Source organism: Macaca fascicularis, chromosome 8 (genome assembly GCF_037993035.2).
Source record: "Macaca fascicularis isolate 582-1 chromosome 8, T2T-MFA8v1.1".
NCBI classification, from domain to species: domain Eukaryota; kingdom Metazoa; phylum Chordata; class Mammalia; order Primates; family Cercopithecidae; genus Macaca; species Macaca fascicularis.
In genome coordinates this window covers 73,701,791-73,727,540 of record NC_088382.1, presented here as the reverse complement: position 1 = coordinate 73,727,540, position 25,750 = coordinate 73,701,791, and the positions used below count along the sequence as shown (strand labels likewise).

At 37.9% G+C, this 25,750-nt stretch overlaps 1 long non-coding RNA gene across 1 annotated transcript in view; it reads right to left on the bottom strand.

Annotated features, from left to right (window-relative positions):
- Positions 1-25,750, bottom strand: part of LOC123575210 (uncharacterized) — a 133,889-nt gene that overhangs the window by 43,769 nt on the left and 64,370 nt on the right. The window contains exon 3 of the long non-coding RNA XR_010577317.2: positions 25,471-25,573. This is a non-coding gene — a long non-coding RNA (uncharacterized lncRNA). The remainder of the gene's footprint in view (positions 1-25,470; positions 25,574-25,750) is intronic.

Here is a 25,750-nt window from a genome sequence, read left to right as displayed (position 1 = left end):
ATAATTATGTGTGAGAATATCAGCAATACCTATGTAAAAAATGTATCTAGGAAAATATGTTTATAAGGTACTCAGCATGCATAGTTTAGCTGATGGATAAAATGGCTTATGAGTATTACCCCCAGTGACAACCAGATTTCCATCAATGAATTAAAAATTTAAAAAGCACCATCATTCCTGTATCTTACCTGAAGAAATGTAGGGTTGGAGGGAGGTGAAAACAGAGATATACAGATTCATTATCAGAAATGATTGTGTAGTTGATAATTCTAATAATCAGGAACAGGGAAGGTAGCAGAGTGTGATATTTGAACGGCACAAAATGATGCCCACAAGCTGTCTATGGAGGAAGTCAAGTCTGGGGAGTGGGAAGTACTGGCATATAGCAGAGAAAATTGAAACTGATAAGAGGGATGATGAAATAACTCTGCCAAACATGCCTTGCTCACCCAAGGTTGTTATTAATAAGTTGCTGACACATAGTTACAGAACTTATTGCTGATGCACCAGACCTTGGTAATCAACAAAACTGAATCCCAAAAGGATAGGACGGGGGGTACTGATATAACTTCTGTCCCTGTCATACCTAGTTAGGAACTAGCACAGGCCTGGTCCTACAGGTCTATCTGTCACCTGACCCAGTTGCAGGGAGTAGAAGACAAAAGCTGGAGAAATGAAGCAGATGGCGTGAATGCCTTTATCAAGCAGGGAATCAAAGTTTTATAGCAATATTTTTGTTGACCACATATATTCATCCATTATTCCATCTATCCTTTTGCTTCTTCAACAAATATTTATGGAGTACATATTGTATTTCAAAGACTGTGATAGGCTCTGATAACTCACTGGTAAACAAGGCATGATCCTTGCTCTTCAGAGGTATTTATAATCTTCAACTTTCCTCTAAGCCCCTGTTTGAAAATTCCTAACTCCAAATTATACATTCATCAATTCAAAATATTTGTAATTGAGATCTATAATGATTTGTAAACCATGATATGTTATAGAGATATAGAGATAAAGTCTGTGGATTTGTTCTACAGAACCAATCTCTTGTTATGCAGAGATAAGATAAAGTCTCTGGATCTAATACATAAACAAAGTTGGGATCAGCATAATAAGTTCTATGATGGAGATGTGCACAAGATCAGTGGCAAAAGATGGAAGAGGCACCTAACTCAGACCAGAAACATCTAAGGAGTTTTAATAGCGAAGACATTGCCCCAAGTCCTGAAAAGAGAGTGAAGGTTTTCAAGTTAAGCAAGTATTGAAAGGATTGCAAAAGATTAGCCAATTCTGGATGCAAGAGACAGCAAACTGCACTTGTTATAGCAAGTCATAGAGTGAGGTGGGAGTATAGTGATAGACCTCCTGGGCAGGAGAGAGCTAACATAAGAGAGTAGAGAAGTAGACAAGGAACAGATAATGAAGCACCTTGGAAAATCCTCTACAGAGATTAAATTTTATCCTGAAGGGCACCAGAAGCTATTTAGGGGGGAAACAAAAGGAAAAAGAAAAGGTGACTTGATCAGGTTTAGATTTGGGGTAACCACTTTGGAGGCAGTGTAAAGAATAGATATGAGAAGTAATACAATAGACGAGGTGGCAAGAAAGAACACCATGAAAATAAATCAGTCAAGAAATAATCAAACAATACAGAGGGCAGCCATCATGGTAGAAAGAATGGGATGGATTCTGTATGCATGTATGTGGAATGTATGAATGTAGTCACTGCATGACTGGGAAAATGGGGCACCATCCTCACAAAGAAGGAAAACTAGAGGTGCAGCAGGTAGAAGTGAAAAATCAATTTGCACATGATGAATTAGTGGTGCCTATAAAAAAATCAGGAAATGCCCAAATAAGAGTCATAATTCTGGGACTCAGAGAAATCTGAACCTAATATAGTGATTTGGGAAGCATGTATTTGACAAACAGTCATTTCTCATTTACTAGATGTCAGACTATGTTAGAAATGCCATTGAATGATAGGGATCAAGTCCCTGCCATCAAGGAACTTACAAACTGAAATATAGAAAACAGCAAGGCCAGAAAAATAGAAACAATCTTTGTGGAGTGGTATAAGAGATTGTTCTCAACTCTGTGTTTTCTTATCATTTCCAGTTTTTCTCAAACTTGCATGTGCATATGAATTGCCTGGGGATCATCTTTTTTTTTTTTTTTTTTTTTTTTCTTTTTGAGACGAGGTCTCACTCTGTCACCCAGACTGGAGTCTGGAGTGCAATGGCATGATCTCGGCTCACTGCAACCTCTGCTTCTTAAGTTCAAGCAATTCTCCTGCCTCCAGCATCCTGAGTAGCTGAGATTACAGGTGTGCACCACCATGCCCAGCTAATTTTTGTATTTTTAGTAGAGATAGGGTTTCACCATGTTGGCCAGGCTAGTCTCGAACTCCTGACCTGAAGTGATCCACCTGCCTTGGCCTCCCAAAGTGCTGGGATTACAGGCATGAGCCACTGCACCCAGTCCCCTGAGATCTTAATAAGGCAAAGATTCTGATTCCATAAGAGGTCTGAGGTGGAGCCTGAGGTTCTGCATTTCTGACAAATCCTCACATGATGATGATGAAGCTGCTGGTCCGTGGACCTCACTGTGAAGAGTATGGTTGGTACCCTCCAGTCAAAGTAGCTAAGAGGCATCATTAGAGAAGAGTGTTAGATCAAGCAAGGGAGGTGCTGACCACTGGGACAGGAGGAGGGATTGATGGCAGGGAAAGGAGAACCAATTCTCCATGAAAGAAGGCTTGCGACACCATTCACCACATGCCACTCACAAAACTTCCATGAATCTGCTCAACCAAATTCTGTTAATGAGTGAGATAAATATTATTAACACCCTTTTTTTTTCTTTTTTTTACTGATTTTTTTCTTTCAATGTAATATGAGGATCCTAGAAAAGGAGTGTGAAATGGAGTCAGAGCTTCAGTTTGAACCTCAGGTTTGTTTTATTGATGTGTTACATGGATGGTGTTTACTTTCTGTCTCCACGTCTCAGTTTCCTATTCTTCCAATTCCAAGATAGTACTTGCTATGGTCTGAATGTTTATGTCCCTCCAAAATTCTCATGATGAAACCCAGTTACCATTGTGATGGTTGTTAGGATGTGAGACCTTTGGGCAGAGATTAGGTCATGGAGGCAGAGCACTCAAGGATGGGACTGGTGTCCTTCTAACAGAGTCCAAGGGAGCTCCATCACCCCTTATGCCATGTGATGACACAATGAGAAGGCTCTGTTCTGTGAAATAGAAAGTGGGCCCTCACCAGCCACCCAATCTCCCAGCATGCTGATCTTGGACTTCCAGGCTTCAGAACAGTGAGAAACAAATCTGTGTTGTTTATCAATTTATGGTATTTTTGTCACAGCAGCCTGAATGAACGAAGACAGCACTTCTTTCCTCTTGGGGTGCTGTGAAGATCACAGAACTAAGGAACACTAAGATGGCTACTGCAGGACCAGGAAAAGAATCCTCGTTGCTTTTCCTATTTTGTTCATTCTTTCCTTTCTTTAGGGAAAAAGTTTTTCTCCATGTGAGAAAGATGATGTCCTGAGACTGGCACATAGAAGTGATGTGCTCACTATCACTGGGATAGGGAGTCTCTCCAAGTGTGACTCTCAGGCCAGTAGCACTGACATCACTGTGAGTGTGTAAGAAATGAGATTTCATGGGCCCTAAACTTACCACTGAATCTCTGGGGATGGGGCAAGGTCTCCAGGAGATTCTTATGGATGATAAAGTCCAAGAACCACTGTTCCACATGATCCCAGCCCCAGTGAGATGCCCTTACCCAGGATTTGTGGGTTATGGGTGCCCCAGGTTCATGTGTTTCTCCTCAGCCAGGTGAGGATCTGAGATCCCAAATAAGCCTAGGAAAGAAACACAGCTTCCTCCTCAGCCCTCAGGCCAGAACTAAGGGCTGGCCAGAACTTCTTCCAAATTCCCTCACACATGTTAATGTTAAATAAAACCACTTTCCGGTGATCTCATCATCACAGTTTTACACACTTATACATAACAAAGATTTCCCTTTATATTTATAAAAATAAATCAGAGAGGTCTCAGAGTGAAAAAGGAATACAGCTAAGTGGCTGGCCTGGGCTCCATACCAAAGCTTTGACTCCAATTATTTTTCTTACTACTTAAAAGAGATTCACAACAATAGCTTCCAGATTTGATTCCTTCCTCCTTTTCCCTAAAAAGATCCCTTATCAAATCAATACATTTCATGAACCAGACCACATCTGGTGTTTGTTTTGAAAGCCTGTACAATTTGGGCTCTGTCTTCAGAAAATTATCTTAGCTCTAAAAAAATTACCCTGAGCACATTGTCTTTCTTCTCTCAATTAGCAAAAGGCCTGCTCATGACTCAGTCACCAAAAAAATAAAAATATATGTCAGAAAAATGGAAAACTATTGTTCTCCCTTAGCCATTGCAGTAGAGCATAATGACATATGGGACAATGGAGAAATCTGCAGAAAGTCCTTCCGAATTTTAGCCTAAGGACAGGCCCAAATCACTAGTCAGTATTAAAACTATAATCCTAGACTACCTTTAAAATATACTTTGCCTGCATAACTGTGATGATCAAAATCCCACTTTAACCAACCCACCAAAAATTCAAATGCATAATGGAGAAAATACATAAAGAAAAAAGCTATACGACTTTGTAAATCAATGATTCTTTCTCTCTGACCCACACACAAACACACACATGTGCACACACATGCATACAGATACACAACATTAAAAGAAAAAATTACCAATAATTTTCTCCACACAAGACTAAACTCCGTTCCAAACACTTTTAAGGCAACAGAAAGTGGTGAGAAAATTTCCTCAGAGATCTGTGAACACCTGCAAGATTCCTTGTGACCGAAGGACTGCTTGTTTTGAAAACTAATGAGATTAATGAGTTCTCACTTCTGCAAGACTATGGGAACAACGAATGTCTAGCTCAGTTAGGATATCTGGTAAAACTTACTTTTTATGAAAACAGAGCATTGCTAACTTTTAAAACTTTATATAATAAATATTAAATACTGTATGCATATTGTGTGCATGAAATCATATTTCACATTACTATTAGGTTTCTAGAAGATAAGTGACAATGTTCGTACATAAGAAGATAAGTTCTTACATTAGAAAAGAACTTCAATGCTTCAAATTTAAAAAGTTAACCATGTTTTTTATTAATCAACTTATATATATATGTACTTGAAAATTAAAACAGGTAACATTTTTATGTTTCCCTCTTTAAACTATTTTTATATACATATTTCATTTTAGAACCTCACAAAAAAATTACTTCAGATAGTCATAATATCCACACTTTACAAATGAGTAAAATAAAACAAAAAGAAATTAAGTGAATTTCCCAAGTTTAGAAAACAAGCTAGTGTCAGAGGCAGGACCATAACCCAGGTTGCCTGACTCCAATTTTCAATATGATTATTCATATTGAAACTAATGAACAAAATGAAGATATTTGCGGAATATACCAGCCAGAACTGTTTCCAATCGTCCCCAAATGTAACTTTGATCATTCCAGATAATCCTTAATTTTTGATGTGAGTTACATCCTCTGCTGGTGGTCTAAAATCAAATTCAGAAATTCAGACAAAAAATACACATGCAAAAAAGTAGAATAATCCTAAGGATGTTATGTCTGAATATGATACTTGAACTGAAGGGTAAGAAGTAAAACTGAGAAATCACCATCTCAGGCACCATGTGTTCATTCAATTCAACCCAAATGACAAATATAATATGTCAACTCCTGCTAGGTGCAGAAAATGAAGTAGTTCCAGACTGCAAGAAACACATAATGTTATATGAATATTAGTTTAAAATGAAAGTATGGAATTACATATTTTAACCAAGCTGTAATCACTATTATATGGTGACAAATTGTTTTTACAGTAATTAGTTTATGTTGGTAGTTACTAGATTATTGTTATGTGCTTCTAATATGTTGCTGATGTTTTCTAATGATTCAGTTGAAATAGACAAGTTATTAATATAGATTGACAATCTCAAGTAGAAAAAGTTTATAGCTATACCAAATAGATGTATTTAATTTGAAATATTTAAATAATAAAAAAGTATATTTGAACAACCTAATTATTTTGAGAATCAAAAGATTAAATAACTGACACCTTTGGAAAAAAATAATAGGCTTCGCATGGCATTCTCTCATGCCCAATACTCTGCTGTGCTTTTTAAGGGAAATTACAGCTGCCAGAGTTAATTTAATTTAACATAATTTAATTGTTGAATTTGTATTTTGTACACATCATTGAAGGCCCTAAAGCAACAGTATGTTTTTCTTTAAATGAATCATGTTTTTTTACACAGTTTAAAGAAATGATTGGTTTTGAGGACAGCAGTGAACTGCAAAGAACTATCAAAGGATGCAAAATACCATCCAGCAAAGTTTCCCTGACACCAATCCACCAATGAATGTGCTAAAAAATTAAGAAATCTATTTCACTTCTTTTACAAAACATAATTTAGTCTTAATTCCCACTAAATAAAAACACCACAGTCACAGAGCTTGGATTAGACCTGATATCTCCCTCACAACTTACCTTCCCTCTCCCCGCTTTCTCCAGCATTCACCCCTGCCCACCTGCATGTTTTAACTCTCTGTGTACAAGAGGCATCCCATTGTCTATACATATGTGTCTCACATATAATGTATGCATTTTATAAGTTGTTGTAATTATCAATAAAAGCACAATAGTCTCTAATCCCAAACAAGCTAATGGATTTACTTAAGGATACTACAATTTAATGAAGAATGAAATATTATAAAAAATTATCTTATAACCAGCTTAGGTGATGAACAGTTGGGTGTGTAACTTCTGGATTCATCTGTTTTCAAGTCACAGCTTCTCTCTTCCTGCCTCCTTAAAAGCCCTCATCTTAACAGGTTTCCTGGTCTGAATCTCTAGGGTTCCAGAGTAAAAAAGCAGTGCCTGCCCTTGAAACTACGTGCTCCCCTTCCTTTTTGAAGGCAGAATGATACGCCTAAAAGCAAATGATTTTGTAATAAGATAGAGTTGCAAGACATATTTAAGTCCTTTTAAATACATGTATACAACGTATTTCTCAAATCTTACTGTGTTTTAGGAACTATATACTTAAGCATTCCTTTGCACTAGTAAAAGCAGCTACCATTATTATCTGCATTTTACTGATGTGTGACTTTCTGAAAGTTACAGTCACACTGCAAGTAAAGACACATAATTTTTTTGATGGTCATGATCAACCCTGAGCTGGTTTTCAGTGGGACGTTCAGTTGTTATATCTTGTTCTTTATGCTGCCTGACTTCTACATGGACATTCATTTAGAGAGCCGTGAATATAGATGATTGCCATATATGAAACTCATGCTGAATTCTGCTTTCATGTTTCCTCTTATGACAGGGAAGTTACTTTGATCTCCTGGCTTTTGCTTTCAGCCAAATGCTTTGCCTTTCTCAGGAACATAAGGAAAACATAGCCTCTCTCCTCTTTTCTGTAGGAGACTTGGTGAAAGTTCCTTAGGCCTCTCTGACACTGACCCACACAGCCATTTTTACTTTCCATGCCTTGATGGTCATAGGATAGAATTCCCAGAAGTTCTAGAAACAAGTTTGATTGTTCATTGTCCAGTAGTAGAACAGGCTTGGTCTATTTTACCCCCAGGCATCCAAATTTAGTAGAAGTTCTACTGATAATTCCTCTAGAAGCTGAACAGTGGAATGAGGTGGGCAGGAAGCCTCTTTCTCAAAGAATTTTATCAGTCCCTGTCACTTGTGGTGGTGCAGGGGAGCTGGCACAGCCTGACTTGTGAAAGCCAATTGTTAACATCTCTTCCCAACTTCACAATGAGTGCTGGCACATTGGTGGCTTGAAATCAGCCATGATAAGAGTATTTATACCACAGAACTGAAAACACTACAAATTGCAGCTTTCCACCCGCCTCCACCCCCACCCCCGAATGCTGCTTTTTAAACATTTGCCAGCATTGCTCAAGCTTCTCTTCAAGTTCCTTTTGCTTCCCCCAACCAGGAAGAGTTGTATTTTTGTTTTTCTGTGGTTAAGTGTGAACACATCAAGATCCACATGTATTCTCAAGTCTTCTAGTTTTATAGGTGCTGCAATCCTCCTTGGACTATTAGAGACCCTATATTTAGTGTTCTTAATGAAGAAGAGTAAACCATTTTAAAGAAAGTAGGAGAAAACTGATTTATACTTCACAAACTACATTCACGAAAATAAGATCATGCAGTTGCATATGAAACATGTCCTAGTATGTCCCAATGGGCATGGTGTTGCCAGAAGAGAGTAGCAGTCTCCTGGGTTTAGAAACTCATTAGAGTGGTCTTCTTTATGGCCTGCAGGGGCTGACACCAGTGCTTGATGCTTCAGGATGCAGACCCTAATTAAAATCCTGGTGATAAAATGTCATTGAAAAGTCCACTCCCAGAAATATGAAATAGGTATACATTTCCTATTCATTCTGCTAAATACAACTAAATGGACATTATACTTTAAGTAAACACAAGACTCTGGAAGGTGGGGACAAGAGGACAGGCTAGCTAGGGATCTCAGGACATGGGACTGGCACAATAATGAGTTCCCTGGGATTTCTCAGACACGGAGCTGAAATACTCAGCAACCCAGAAACCTAAGACCCAGACAAAAGAAGACCCAGCAGGATACTACTCTGTCTAGTCAAAGGACAAAGAAAGGGAAAGACTTTAGAAGGAAAACTTTTAGACAATCATTCTACTCCAGCCAAACATCACAAAAAAGCAAACAACAAATAAACAAAACCAAATAAACAAAAACTGAGACCTCAGCACCACCCATGATAGTAAAAACTAAATGTGAAGCTCAGATTTCTACCCTTCTGTGGCTGTTACAAGTGGCCCAACACCCCCACTGAGTTGGTGTCAAAGAAGGCAAAGGAAGTACCTGGAACTTTCACACTCACTAGCTGATGAAGAACTCCTTTCTTCCTTCATGGTATTAGTGGCAAAGGTAGAGACAATACGGGATCTCAAACTTCTACATCCTGCACTGCAACTGTCCCTAACATGGTGTCAGTGGAGACCAGTTGGAAAGTCAGACCTTCTGCTCCTGTCCAGCAGCCCAGCAGGACCAGAAATCATCTCCCTGCCACACACACACACACTCAGGGGTAAATGGAGGCCAGTGAAGAACCTGGGCTTCTACCTCCACCTGGCAGTAACAAGGTATCCTTCTCCTTCCCCTGCTGCAGTCTGTCAATAAGCTAAAAATGAATAAAATAAGATCCAGAGTCTCGTAAGATAAATACAAAATTATTCAGTTTTCCAAAAAATTACTCATAATACTAAGAACCAAAGGGTTCTCAAAATGAATGAAAAGTGTTTGAATAATCTGACAAAATTTTAAAACAGCCTGGGTAATAACAATTCAATGAGAAACTACAAACACGATTGAAACAAAGCCTGGCAGAGACACAACAATAAAGGACAATTTTAGACCAATATCCCTGATGAACATCGATGCAAAAATCCTCAATAAAATACTGGCAAACCGAATCCAGCAGCACATCAAAAAGCTTATCCACCACGATCAACTTGGCTTCATCCCTGGGATGCAAGGCTGGTTCAACATATGCAAATCAATAAACGTAATCCATCATATAAACAGAACCAAAAACAAAAACCACATGATTATCTCAATAGATGCAGAAAAGGCCTTTGACAAAATTCAACGCCCTTCATGCTAAAAATTCTCAATAAATTCAGTATTGATGGAACGTATCTCAAAATAATAAGAGCTACTTATGACAAACCAACAGCCAATATCATACCGAATGGGCAAAAACTGGAAGCATTCCCTTTGAAAACTGGCACAAGACAGGGATGCCCTCTCTCACCACTCCTGTTCAACATAGTGTTGGAATTTCTGGCCAGAGCAATCAGGCAGGAAAAAGAAATAAATGGTATTCAATTAGGAAAAGAGGAAGTCAAATTGTCTCTGTTTTCAGATGACATGATTGTATATTTAGAAAACCCCATCATCTAGTCCCAAATCTCCTTAAGCTAATAAGCAACTTCAGCAAAGTCTCAGGATACAAAATCAATGTGCAAAAATCACAAGCATTCCTATACACCAATAACAGACAAATAATGAGTTACACATTCACAATTGCTTCAAAGAGAATAAAATACCTAGGAATCCAACTTACAAGGGATGTGAAGGACCTCTTCAAGGAGAACTACAAACCACTGCTCAATGAAAAAAGAGGACATAAACAAATGGAAGAACATTCCATGTTCATGGATAGGAAGAACCAATATCATGAAAATGGCCATACTATCCAAGGTAATTTATAGATCCAGTGCCATCCCCATCAAGCTACCAATGACTGTTTTCACATAATTGGAAAAAACTACTTTAAAGTTCATATGGAACCAAAAAGGAGCCCGCATTGCCAAGACAATCCAAAGTGAAAAGAACAAAGCTGAAGTCATCACACTACCTGACTTCAAACTATATGACAAGGCTACAGTAACCAAAACAGCAAGATATTGGTACCAAAACAGAGATATAGACTGATGGAACAGAATGGAGACCTCAGAAATAATACCACACCTCTACAACCATCTGATCTTTGACAAACCTGACAAAAACAAGAAATAGGTAAAGGATTCTCTGTTTAATAAATGGTGCTGGGAAAACAGGCTACCCATATGTAGATAGCTGAAACTGGATCCTTTCCTTACAATTTACACAAAAATTAATTCAGGATGGATTAAAGACTTAAATGTTAGGTCTAAAACCATAAAAACCCTATGAGAAAACCTACGCAATTCCATTCAAGACATAGGCATGGGCAAGGACTTCATGACTAAACATCAAAAGCAATTGCAACAAAAGCCAAAATTGACAAATGGGATCTAATTAAACTAAACAGTTTCTGCATAGCAAAAGAAACTACCATCAGCGTGAACAGGTGACATACAGAATGGGAGAAAATTTTTGCAATCCACCTAACTGACAAAGGGCTAATATCCAGAATCTACAAATAACTTAAACAAATTTACAAGAAGAAATCAAACGACCTCATCAAAAAGTGGGCAAAGTATATGAACAGACACTTCTCAAAAGAAGACATTTATGCAGCCAACAGACATGTGAAAAACTGCTCATCGCTGGCCATCAGAGAAATGCAAATCAAAACCCCAAAGAGATACCATCTAACACCAGTTAGAATGGCGATCATTAAAAGTCAGGAAACAACAGGTGCTGGAGAGAATGTGGACAAGTAGGAACATTTTCACACTGTTGGTGGGACTGTAAACTAGTTCAACCATTGTGGAAGACAGTGTGGCGATTCCTCAAGGATCTAGAACTAGAAGTACCATTTGACCCAGTGATCCCATTACTGGGTATATACCTAAAGGAGTATAAATCATGCTACTATAAAGACACATGCACATGTATGTTTATTGTGGCACTATTCACAATAGCAAAGACTTGGAACCAACCCAAATGTCCATCAATGATAGATTGGATTAAGACAATGTGGCACATATATATTATGGAATACTATGCAGCCATAAAAAAGGGATGAGTTCATGTCCTTTGTAGGGACATGGATGAAACTGGAAGTCATCATTCCAATCAAACTATTGCAAGGTCAGAAAACCAAACACCACATGTTCTCACTCATAGGAGGGAATTGAACAATGAGATCACTTGGCTGCAGGGTGGGAAACATCACAAACCAGAACCTGTCATGGGGTGGGGGGAGTGGGGAGGGATAACATTAGGAGAAATACCTAATGTAAATGACGAGTTAATGGGTGCAGCACACCAACATGGCACATGTATACATATGTAACAAACCTGCATGTCGTGCCCATGTACCCTAGAACTTAAAGTATAATTTAAAAAAAGAGAGAGAGAGAGAGAAATACATCCACAGTTATAGTTGGGGACTTCAACATTCCTCTCTCAACAACTGATAGAACAAATAGGCAGAAAATCTGCAAGGATACAAAAGAAGTCAAAAACACCATTAACCAATAAGATCTAATTAATGTTCATGAAAAGTACACTCAACAGCATCAGAATACCCATTATTTTCAAGTGCCTGTAAAGCATATACCAAGATAGACCACATCTTGTATTATCAAACAAGCCTCAATAGATTTAAAATAAATGAAATCACAGAGAGTGTGTTCTGTGACCCAGTGGAATCAAACTAGAAACTAGTCATAGACAGATAACAGGAAATGCTCAAAATATCTGGAAACTAAACAAACCAAAATATCCTGTGGTCAAAAAAAAAAAAAAAATAGTCTCAACAGAAATTGGAAAAATGATACATTGAACTGAATAAAACTAAAAACACAATTTGTCAAAACTGCTGCAATACAACCATGGCAGTCTGAAGGGAAAATTTATCACACTACATTTATAAATTTAAAACAGAGGAAAATACTTTATAATCTGAGTATCCAACTCAAGTGCCTAGGAAAATAAGAGTAAAATAAACCCAAACCAACAGATGGAAGGAAATAATAAATATAAAATCATAAATTAATGAGATTGAAAGCCAAAAAAATAGAAAAGACAAATAAAACAAAAAGTTAGTTACTTGAGAAGATCAATAAAATTAACAATCTTCTAACAAGTGTTACCAAAAATAGAGAAGATACAAATTACTATTATCAAAAATGAAACAGGAGTTATTACTACAGACCTGCAGACATCAAAAAAGATAAAAAGGAAATTCTACAACAATTCTATACACATAAATTTGATGACTTAGATGAAATGGACCATTTCTCAATTAAAAAAAAACAAAATCTATCACAACTTACCCAACATAAAATATGTAATCTGAATTGCCATATAACTACTGAATTTGTAATTTAAAAAGTCCCCCAAATGATAACTGTAGGCCTGTATGATTTTAATGGAGAATTATATTAAATGTTTAAAGAAAAATTAACACCACTTCTATACAAAGTTTTCTGAACTAGAAGATAATGGAACACCTTCCAATTCATTTTATGAAGCTAGTATTACCCCGATAACAAATTCACCCAAAGACAGTACAAAAATAGAAAGCCACAGACCAAGGTACCTCATGACACAGAAAGCTTTAAAAAAATAGCAAATAGAATTTATCAACACATAAAACCAACCATACACCATGATCACATGGTAGTTATTCAAGGATACAAGGCTGGTTCAATATTTGAAAGTAAATCAATATAATCTACCACATTAATAGACTAAAGAAGAAAAATAACATGACCATATCAGTCAATGCAGAAAAAGCATTTGACAGAATTCCATGCTGATTCATGATAAAAACAAAACAAACAAACCAACAAAAAAACACTCCCAGGAAAATAGTAATAGAGGGAAACTTCCTCAATTTGATAAAGACCATCCAAAAGAAAACCTACAGCTAACACTATACTTAATGGCAAAATAGTCAATGCTTTCTCCATAAGATTGGGTATAAGGCAAAAATGACCTCTCCTATCACTTGTTTTCAACATAGTGCTGTAAGTTCTGACCAGAACAATAAGGCAAGAAAAGGAAGTAAAATTCATACGGATTAAAAAGGATGAAAGAAAATTGTATTTGTATGACATGATTGTCTATATAGAAAGTCCAAAAGAATTTTTTTAAATGCCTAGAACTAAGTTTAGCATATTCAAAGGGTATATAAATCTAAAATGATTGTATTGAAATTGAAAATTAAAAAACTAAGAAACAAGTTTAGCATATTCAAAGGGTATATAAATCTAAAATGATTGTATTGAAATTGAAAATAAAAAAACTAAGAAACAAGTTTAGCATATTCAAAGGATCTATAAATATAAAATAATTGTATTGAAATTGAAAATAAAAAATTTGTATTTCTATATACTAGCAATGAAGGTGTAGACAGCAAATTTAAAATATTATATTATTTATGATTGCTGAAAAAATAAAAAAGGAAATACTTAAGTGTAAATCTACCAAAATATGTATGAGATTTGTATCCTGAAAACCATGCAACACTGACGAAAGAAATTTTTTAAAAATCTAAGTAAATGGAGAGGCAAGTGGATTTATGGATTGGAAGTCTCAACATAGTATGTCAATACTCCCTAAATTGACAGATAGGTTTAATACAATTTCTATAAAAACCCAGCAATATATTGTATAGATACAAAAATTTTCTAAAATTTATATGAAAAGGTAAAGAACTGGAATAGCAAAAACAATTTTATAAAAGATGAAAGGTATCAGCCTACTTGACTTCAAGACTTACTATATAGCTATGGTAATCAAAACTGTGTGATTCTGGTGGTGGGATACAGGCATAAATCAATGAAATAGAATAGGGAATTCAGAAATAGACCCACCCACACAAACATGCTCAACTGAGTTTGACAAAAGTGCAAAAGCAATTCATTGCAGGAAAGACAACCTTTCCAACAAATGGTGCAGGAGCAATTAGACATCCACAGGCAAAAAAAAAAAAACAAAAAAAAAAACCTCAATTTATGCTTCACATCTCGTTAAAAATGCAAAATGTAAAACTATAAAACTTTCTTAAAAAGAAACATGAGAACACTCATAAGGATACAGGCCAAAGCATGAATTTCACAATGAAAGCATGCTCTATAAAATGAAATATTGACAAGTTGGAAACTTTTTCATTGAAAGACTGAAAAGATGATGAAGACAAGCTATGCAGTGGGAGAAAATATTTGCAAACAATGCATCTAATAAAAAAGACTAGTGTCTAGATTATATAAAGAATTTCCAAAACTCAACAGTAAAAACAATCCAACTGGACAAAGTACAAAAGACATGAAGAGGCATTTAACTAAAACAATCACATGAACAGATGATAAGGAGGGGTCCAAGATGGCCAATTAGAAGCAGCTGCAGTCTATGGCACTCATGGAGAGGAATAAAAGGGGCGAGTGCATATAGCACCTTCAACTGAAATATCCAGGTACTCACATTGAGACTGATCAGAGAAACAACTTGACCCACTGAGAATGAAGAAAAGCAGTGTGGGTTGACAGCCCACCTGGGAGTGATATGGAGCCAAGGGAATCACCACCCCAAGCAAAGGGAAGCAGTGAGTGATTGTACAACCCTGGAAAACCATGCTTCTCCCATTGATCTTTGCAACTGGCAGATCAGGAGGTCCACTTGTGGGCCCACACCACTAGGGCTTTGGGTCTGGCATACAGAGCTGTGTGGACTCTCAGCAGAGCAGCTGCTCAGGCATGCACAGAGACCCAGGAGTTTTACATTCCAGCCCCAGGACCCCTGGCAAAGGTGTCTGCAGCTCAGACAAGGTGGGAGGTCCATATATAACCCTAGGAAGGGAGCTTGACCCAGGGGCCTAAGCATTGTTGGTCCACGGGCCCCACTTCCACAGCACCTCACAAGATAGAACCCGCTAGCTTGGAATTCCAGTCAGCCACTGGCAACAGAACGGGGCCTGCCTGACACAAGACAAAGTCCCAGCAGGGAGGGGTGGGCCACCATCCCCTTTTTGGTCAACTCAAGACATTCCAGCCAGAGGACTTTGAAGAGTTCAAATGGTCCTAGTGATGTAGGCCCCCCCTCCCCCGAGGAGAGCATGGCTGCTTACCATAACATGGCCTGACTGCTTCTTTAAGCAGGACCCCGATCTATTCCTCCTCACTAGGCCAGATCTCCCAGTCAAGGCTTCCGGCCACCCCCACCTGCATTCCACAAACAGAGCTCTGATCTCTCCCTAGAAGAAAGTGCCAGCGGGGAGGGGCAGATCGCCACCTTGGTTGTGTGGACCACTCAGCCATTCTAGCTTGTGGGCTTTGGAGAGTTCAAGCCGACTGGGGCAGAGGTGGCTGCCCAGCATGACAGGGCTGCTTTGTCAAGCTGTGGCTAGACTGCTTCTTTAAACAGACCCAGATCTCACCAGGTGATATCTCCCTGCTGAGACCTTCAGCCACCCTCACCTGCACATACTCTACGGACAGAGCTCTGTTCTCTCCATGGGATGGAGTGTTGTAGTGGAGGAGTGGGGGGGGGGTGGTGGGAAGATGTGGGCTGCCAACTTGTTGTTTGGATGACTCAGTTGATCCAGCCTGTGGGCTGTAGAGAGTCCAGGCAGACAGGGGCAGAGGTGGTTCCCCAGCACTATAGGGCTGTTTTGTTGAGGCATGGCCAGCCTGCTTCTTTAAGCAGGATCCTATCCACTCCTTCTTGTGAGCGGGTCCTCCTAGCCAGGGCTTTCAGCCACCCCTGCCCATGTTCTATAGCAGACAGAATTACAATTTCTCCCTGGGTTGGTGTGCCCAGGGGGCAGGGCAGGCTACCATCTTGGCTGTTCAGACATCTCAGCCAGTCCAGACAGTGGGCCTTGGAGAGCCCAAACTGATCAAGGGCTGAAAGGATCCCCAACACAGAACAGCTGGTCTACCAAACAGCAGTCAGACTGTTTCTTTAAGTGGGTTTCTAATCCTGTTCCTCCTGACTGGGTGAGACCTTCCAACTGAGGTCTCCAGCCACCTCCTACAGGCACATTTTGACCAGTTACATGTCAGTACCCCTTTAGGACAAGGGGACAGAGCTTCCAGAGGAAGGAGCAGGCTGCCATCTTTGCTGTTTTGCAGACTTTACTGGTGATACCTCCAGGTACGGGAAAAACTGAGGCAACTAGGGTCTGGAACAGACCCCCAGCAAACCCCAGCAGCCCTATGGGACAGTGGCCAGACTGTTAAAAGAAAAACAAACAGAAAACAACAATTACAAATTACAAAAACTCTATCCAAAGGTCACTAATCTTAAAGATCTAAGGTAGATAAGCCCAACAAGATGAGAAAGAATCAATGGAAAAATGCTGAGAACTCAAAAATCCAGAGTGCCCCTTTTCTTCCAAATGACTACAACACCTCCCCAGCAAGGGCTCAGAACTAGACTGAGGATGAGATGGCTGAAATGACAGAAGTAGGCTTCAGAACATGGATAAAAACAAACTTTGCTGAGCTAAAGGAGAATGTTGTAACCCAATGGAAAAAAGTTAAGAATGATAATAAAACAATGAAGGAGCTGACAGCCAAAATGGTCAGTGTAGAGAGGAATATAACTGACTTGATAGAGCTGAAAAACACATTACAGGAACTTCACAGTGCAATAACAAGTATTAATAGCAGAATAGACCAAGTGGAGGAAAACATCTTAGAGCTTCAAGATGATCTTTCTGAAATAAGACAGGCAGACAAGAATAGAAAAAAAAAAAAAAAAAGAATGAAAAGGAATGAAAAAAACCCTTTAAGAAACATAGAATTATGTAAAAAGACTGAATCTGCAACTATTGGGGTACCTAAAAGAGATGGGCAGAATGGAACCAATTTGGAAAACATATTTCAGGATATCATCCAGGAGAATTTCCTGAACCTAGCAAGACAGGTCAACAATCAAATTCAGGAAATGTGGAGAATCCCAGTAAGATACTCTATGAGAAGATCATCCCCAGGACACATAATTGTCAGATTCTCCAAGTTGGAAATGAAAGAAAAAATGTTAAGAGCAGCCAGAAAGAAAGGCCAGATCACCTACAAAGGGAAGCCCATGGCTAATAACAGAACTTTCAGCCAAAACCCTGCAAACCAGCTGAGATTGGGGGTCAATATTCAACACACTTAAAGGAAGGAATTTCCAACCCAGAATTTCATTTTCAGCCAACATAAGCTTTATAAGTGAAGGAGAAATAAGATTCTTTTCAGACAGGCAAATACTGAGGGAATTTGTTACTACCGGAATTCCCTAACAGAGGCTCCTAAAGGAAGCACTAGATGTACAAAGGAAAATCCATTACCAGCCACTACAAAAACACACTTAAATACATAGACTAGTGACGCTATGAAGCAACCACATAAACAAGTCTGCAAAATAACCAGCTGGAATCATAACAGGATCAAATCCACAGATAAAAATACAAACCTTAAATATAAATTAGATAAATGCCCCAGCTAAAAGACACAGAATGGCGAGCTGTATAAAGAACCAAGACCCATCAGTATGCTCTCTTCAAGAGACCCATCTCACATGCAAAGACACACATGAGCTCGAAATAAAGGGATGGAGGGAAATTTACCAATTTTTCTAAAAGGATGGAGGAAAATTTGCCAAGCATATGGGAAACAGAAAAAAGCAGGAATCACAATCCTAGTTTCTGACAAAACAAAGGTTAAATCAGCAGAGGTCAAAAAAGACAGAAAAGGACATTACGTAATGGTAAAGGGTTCAATTAAACGAGAAGAGCTAACTATTCTGAATATACATGCATCCAATACAGGGGCACCCAGATCCCTAAAGCAGGTTCTTAGAGACCTACAAAGAGACTTAGACTCCTGCACAATAATAGTGGGAGACTTTAACACCCCAGTGACAATATTAGAGAGATTACTGAGACAGAAAATCAACCAAGATATTCAGGACCTGAGCTCAGCTCTAGAATAAGTGCACCTGAGAGACATCTACAGACTTCTCCACCCAAAACCAACATAATATACATTCTTCTCATTGCCACAAGGCTCTTACTCTAAAATTGATCACATAATAGGAAGTAAAAGACTCCTCAGTAAATACAAAAGAACTGAAATCATAACAGACAGCAACAGTCTCTCAGACCACAGCACAAGCAAATTAGAACTCAAGATTAAGAAGTTACTCAAAACTATACAACTACATGGAAATTGAAAAACCTGCTCCTGAGTGACTTTTGGGTAAATAATTAAATTAAGGCAGAAATTAAGAAGTTCTTTGAAACTAATGAGACCAAAGAGACAATGTAGCCAAATCTCTGAGACAAAGCTAAAGCAGTGTTAAAAGAAAATTTTATAGGACTAAATGCCCACATCAAAAAGCTAGAAAAATCTCAAGTTAACAACCTAACTTTACAACTAGAAAAACTAGAAAACCAAGAGTAAACAAACCCCAAAGCTAGCCAAATACAAGAAATAACCAAGATCAGAGCTCAACTGAAGAAGATAGAGACATGAAAAACCTTTCAAAAAAAAATCAATGAATCCAGGAGCTTTTTTTTTTTTTTTTTGAAAAAATTAATAAAATACATAGACCACTAGCTAGACTAATAAAGAAGAAAAAAGAGAAGATTCAAATAAACACAATTAGAAATATTGAAGAGAATGTTACTACTGACCCCAAAAGAAATAAAAATAACCATCAGAAACTACTAGGAACACCTCTAAACACACATCAGAAAAGCTAGAAGAGATAGAGAAATTCCTGGACACATACATTCTCCCAAGACTCAACCTGGAAGAAATTAAATCCCTGAATACACCAATAACAAGTTCTGAAATTGAGGCAGTAATAAATAGCCTACCAACCAAAAATAAACCTAGGACCAGACAGATTTACAGCTGAATTATACGAGAGGTACAAAGAAGAGCTGGTACCATTTCTACTGAAACTATTCCCAAAAATTGAGGAGAAGGGACTCCTCCATAAGTCACTCTATGAGGCCAGCATCCTACGGATACCAAAACCTGGCAAAGGTACAACGAAAAAGAAAACTTCAGGTCAATATATTTGATGAACGTCAATGCAAAAATCCTCAACAAAATACTGGCAAACCGAATCCAGCAGCACATCAAAAAGTTTATCCACCACAATCAAGTAGGCTTCATCCCTGGGATGCGAGGCTGCTTCAACATATGCAAATAAATAAATGTGATCCATCACAAAAAGAGAAAGAAAGACAAAAACCGCATGATTATCTCAGTAGATGCGGTAAAGGTCTTCAATAAAATTATACAACCTTTCGTGTCAAAAACTCTCAGAAAACTAGGTATTGAAGGAACATACCTCAAAATAATAAGAGCCATGTATGACAAACCCACAGCCAATATCATACTGAATGGACAAAAACTAGATGCCTTCCAAGTGAAAACCAGCACAAGACAAGGTTTTTCTCTCTCACAACTCCTATTCAACATAGTATTGGAAGTTCTGGCTGGGCATCAGGCAAGAGAAAGAAATAAGTGTATTCAAATAGGAAGAGAGGTAGTCAAACTATCTTTGTTTCCAGATGACGTGATCCTATATCTAGAAAACCCCATCGTCTCAGCCCAAAAGCTTCTTCAAGCAACTTCAAGAAAGTCTTAGGATCAATATGCAAATATTTCTAGCATTCCTATACACCAACAACAAGCAACCCAAAAGCAAAATCACAAATGAACTCCCATTCACAATTCTCACTAAAAAGAATAAAATACCTCAAATACAGCTAACAAGGAAAGTTAAGGATCTCTTCAGGGAGAACTACAGACCACTGCTCAAAGAAATCAGAGATAACACAAACAAATGGAAAAACTTTGCATACTCATGGATAGAGAGAATCAAATTGTGAAAATGACCATACTACCCAAAACAATTTATAGATTCAATGCTATTCCCATTAAACTACCATTGATGTTCTTCACAGAATTAAAAAAAGACAAAAACTATTTTAGAACTCATATGGAATCAAAATGAGCCCAAATGGCCAAGGCAACCCTAAGAAAAAGGAATAAAGCTGGAGGCATCATGCTACCCAACTTTCTATTCTACAGGGCTGCAGTAACCAGAACAACATGGTACTTGTACAAGAACAGACACATAGATTGATGAACCAAATAGAGAACCCAGAAATAAGACAGAACAACTACAACCATTTGATCTTTGACAAACCTGACAAAAACAAGCAATAGGAAATGATTCCCTAACTGATAAATGGTGCTGGAAGATCTGGTTTGCTACATGCAGAAAATTGAAACTAGACCCCTTCCTTACACCATATACAAAAATCAACTCAAGATGGATTAAATACTTAAATGTGAAACCCCAAACTTTAAAACCCTAGAAGAAAACCTAGTCAATACCATTAGGACATAGGCACAGGCAAAGATTTCATGACAAAGACACCAAAAACAATTGCAACAAAAGCCAAAATTAACAAATGTGATCTAATTAAACTAAAGAGCTTCTGCACAGCAAAAGAAACCATCATCAGGGTAAATAGGCAACCTACAGAATGGAAGAAAATTTTTGCAATCTATCCATCTGACAAAGGGCTAATATCTAGAATCTACAAAGAACTTAAACAAACTTACAAGAAATAAAACAACCTCATCAAAAAGTGGGCAAAGGATATGAACAGACACCTCTCAAAAGAAGACATTTATGTGGCCAACAAACGTATGAAAAAAAGTTCATCACTGGTCATTAGAGAAATGCAAGTCAAAACCACAGTGAAAGACCATCTCACACCAGTTAGAAGGATGATCATTAAAAAGTCAGGAAAACACAGATCTGGTCAGGTTGTGAAGAAAAATGAATGCTTTTACACTGTTGGTGGGAGTGTAAATTAGTTAAACCATGGAAGACAGGGTGATGATTCCTCAAAGATCTAGAGGCAGAAATACCATTTGATGCAGCAATCCCATTAAGGTGTATATAGCCAAAGGAATATAAATCATTATATTATAAAGATACATGTATGCATCTGTTCATTGCAGCACTGTTCACAATAGTAAAGACATGGAACCAACCTAAATGCCCATCAATGATAGACTGGATGAAGAAAATTTGGTACATGTACACCATGGAATACTATACGGCCATAAAAGGAATGCTATCATGTCCTTTGCAGAGACGTGGATGGAGCTGTGAGCCATTATGCTTAGCAAACTAATGCAGGAACAGAAAACCAGATTCCACATGTTCTTACTTATAAGTGGGAGCTGAATTATGAGAACACATGGACACATGACAGGAAGAGAAACACACACGGGGGCCTGGGAGAGGGTGAGGGGTGGGAGGAGGGAGAGCATCAGGAAGAATAGCTAATGGGTGCTGTATTTAATGTCTGGATGATGGGGATGATCTGTGCAGTAAATCACCATGGCATATGTTTACCTGTGTACCAAAATTGCACATCCTGCATATGTACCACTGAACTTAAAATAAGGTTGGGAATAAAAAAAAGAAAAGATGATCAATAGCATTAGCCAATGGGAAAATGCAAATTAAAAACACAAGTTATTACTCCATACTTAACAGAATCACTAGTATAAAAAATAGTTACAACACCAAAACCTGATAAGGATGCATAAAAACTGAGTCACTCATGCACTCATGTAAAATAATATAGCCATTTTGGAAACAGTTTGGTTATTTCTTAAAAATTTCAACATGCAACTACTACACAACCCAGCAATTGTACTCGTGGGCACTTATCCTAGAAAAACAATGACTTACATTTACACAAATACCTGTATGTAAAGTTTATAGAAGCTTATTTGTAAACTATGAATTATTTTGGCTAGTAATTTATAATAGCCCAAAACTGGAAAAAATCTCAGATGTCTTTCAATGGTTGAACGATTAAAGAGTCAGTACATTCACACGATGAAATACTATTTAACAGTAAAAAGACACAGACTATTGATACATAAAACAACCTGAATAAATCTGCAAAGAATGATGCCAAGAAAAAATACTCAATACCCAATGGTTACATACTATATGATACTATTATGTAACATAATAGAAATAACAAAATTATAGAAATAAAGAATAGTGGTTACCAAGGGTAAGGAAAGGATGGGGAAGAAAGAAAACAGATGTGAATAGACAATGGCCAATTGAAGGATCTGATGATGATGAAAATATTCTACACATTAACTATTTCAATAATGATGTCTCGATTGGGATACTGTACTACAGTTTTGCATGATGTTATCACTAGGAGAACCTGGATAAAGAATATATGAACTCTCTCTTTATTCTTTCATATAATTGTATGTGAATTTAAAATTACCTCAATATAAAAGAGCTTAATTAGAAAGAAAATCCGACCTAACCAAATTACGAGAACAGAGGTGCTGCTTGGTCTTCTTAGCTTGCCAATTCCATGCTGGGCTTGCCCCTGCATCATGCAGCAAACACTCATCTAGAGCAGCTGTGGATACCCTGGCAGTGTTCATGGCATGACGCTCACACAACTGCCCACAAGGCTTCTCATCCTGTGCATCCTAGACGTACCTGTTTCTGTCCTTATGATGTCTTCCTCTTTGTAATTCCAACTCATTACTTTATACCTACCACTTTAACCCCTTCTCTGCCTTCATCCTTTCACTGATTTCCTGGGCATCAGAATGCCCTTTCTGTTACTACCTAAATCTGTCCACTGTGTCTCTCTTGCCATGAGAAGAAAGGGTCTCCAGTGCTCCAATTCATAAGTGGAGCTGGATGTTCTGAGGGAAATTGCAAATCTTTATTTTTTTCATTTTTCTTCAGTATAATCCATAGGTTCAGAAGAAATTGAAATTCTTTAAAACAGGAGGCATAGAAATGAAACTAACACGAATTAGGTATAGATCACCAAGGCATAGTAATCAAAAATTAGAAAGCGAGGTATCTCCCTCTGGCTTGCTGTGCATTAATCTACCCATGTTTGTGGTCAGAAGCATTTTTGAACAAGACAATGAACTATGCTCTGCACCATATTCAGGCTCCTGAATGTTTCCTTTTTCTCAAATCATTCATAATTTATGTCTATTTAAAACCAAAGCCAAACAAACAATTGACAAACAGAGAGATAATTTTGGACTCTTTCTAATTTTAACTATTAAATGCTGTATTGTTAAAAAGTGCAAGTTTCTCATTTAAAAAGGGGGGGAAGAAAGCAAAACCAATATTCTCTGTTTCATTAACCTTGAGTCATGAATTCAGATGTTCCCTAAATTAACATCCTTATCTCCTGCTTGATGTGTATCGCCTACCCTGTGGTGCTGAGACGATGGTAAATATCCTGACTTCATTGGCCTTGTTTAAAACAATAAAAATGCACTGAGCAACAGCATCTGTTCTCTGATATATGGCGATACCAACATCGATTCTCACCGGAGAGAGTCGAATGAATATCATTGCTTTCAAGAAGTTTCCTTGCTGGCCTATGTTCTATCAGAGAGAAGAGCCAAGGAAGACACATCTCTTCCTGCCATTATTTACCTCCAGAGTAGATGAATGGCCCAGCTATAGCCTTGCCTTGTTTCAGGCACAGTTCTAGGCTTATATGAGAATAAAGAGCATGTGTGTGGAAAAAAAACAAAAAACAAAAAAAAAACCACTAGATTTATCCAATAGTGAAGATGGGCAGACAGTAAGCCGACAGATGTAGCAAATAAGTTCTTTATTTTTATACTATGTGTTGTAAACTCTATCAAAGAATAGGCTGGACATCATCTGTCTGCTCTGGGAAAATGCTCACTCTGCACATCTCGGCTGTGCTGAAACATGTTTCCCTGGAAGGAGAATTGGGTTTTCAAGCCCTTCTTGCATAATAACTGATCACAGAGGCAAAGACTATTCTCTCCACTCAGCCAGGCTAGTGTGCCTCATGCTCTGTGCACCAGCCTCAGGTCTTCTCTGGATGGGGACTCACTTCTCCATCCTGTAGAGGATGCAGGCACTGTTCTGAACCTGCTCTCTGGGTGTGTTAGATTCCATAACATTGCAACAAACATATCACTGAATTTACTCTTTAGAGGCAATGGGACAACCAACTCTTATAATATAAACAAAGCAGGGAAGAAATGGTGGTTCCCCTTTAAACAGCATTTCTTGGGGAAAGAGAAAGAAGAAATGCCCTAATATTCAGAGTCATGACTCCTGATTTCTGCTGAAATCAGAAGCACTTTTTAAAATAAGTCAAACAATCACCCTGGACTTTCTTCCATCCCCTCCCTCCAGTCTTCCCCTTCTTGTCTTTAATTGCATAGAATTTCATTTTCTAGTTTTCAAAATTATATTTGTAAAAATTTCAAACCATATTTGGGAAGGTTTACTTTAATTTTTTTCCCCAGCTACCCTTTTCAAACTAAAGAATCTTCATCTTAAAAGACACTAAAATATTAAATACTTTCCCAAATCCAAAAGGGAATGAAATTACACAACATTTCAAAGACACAGCCAGCCTCTGACCATGTTCCACAACAGGGAAACATGTGAGTAGAGTACCAAACAGAAATATTTTAAGAAGAATGCTTGCTGCTAAAATGTCAGCTAAAGCCGTAATTTCTATGTTTATTGACATTAACGTAGGGTGTTCTTTCAGGAAAAAAAAAAAATCAAACTATCCCACTCTCCTTTGTTGTTCTACATCTGCATTTGGAGCCAGTCAAACTTTGCAAGATACTTCTGATTTCTCTTTGTTACTGTTCCCTTACAACTGCATTCATTGTCCCCATTTTATTCCTAGCTTTCTCTTCACACCCAAGAGGTGACTCATTTCAGTGGTAAATGAACAAGAATATGCCCAAGGTTTGAAAATTTTCAAATGAGAATGTTAAGTGAATGCAGAAGATTATACTTAAAATACCTGTCACAACTCAGGTGGCATCTGTTTCAAGAGCACAAATAATCCAATATTTTGTCGTCTCATCATTCACGGCTCTTTCAGAGAAAACAGAAAGCAGAACGAGCTACGAGTGAAATCAAATAAACAAATTTTGGTTAGACAAGGGGGACAAACCAGGCTATTTTAAAACCTGAAAATGTAATCACCTTACTTGCTTATGTAAAATGCACATGTTTTGACAAAGTTCTAAAGCCTGCATTTTCTGAATTAACATGGTTATCCAAATACCAGTTGATTTAAA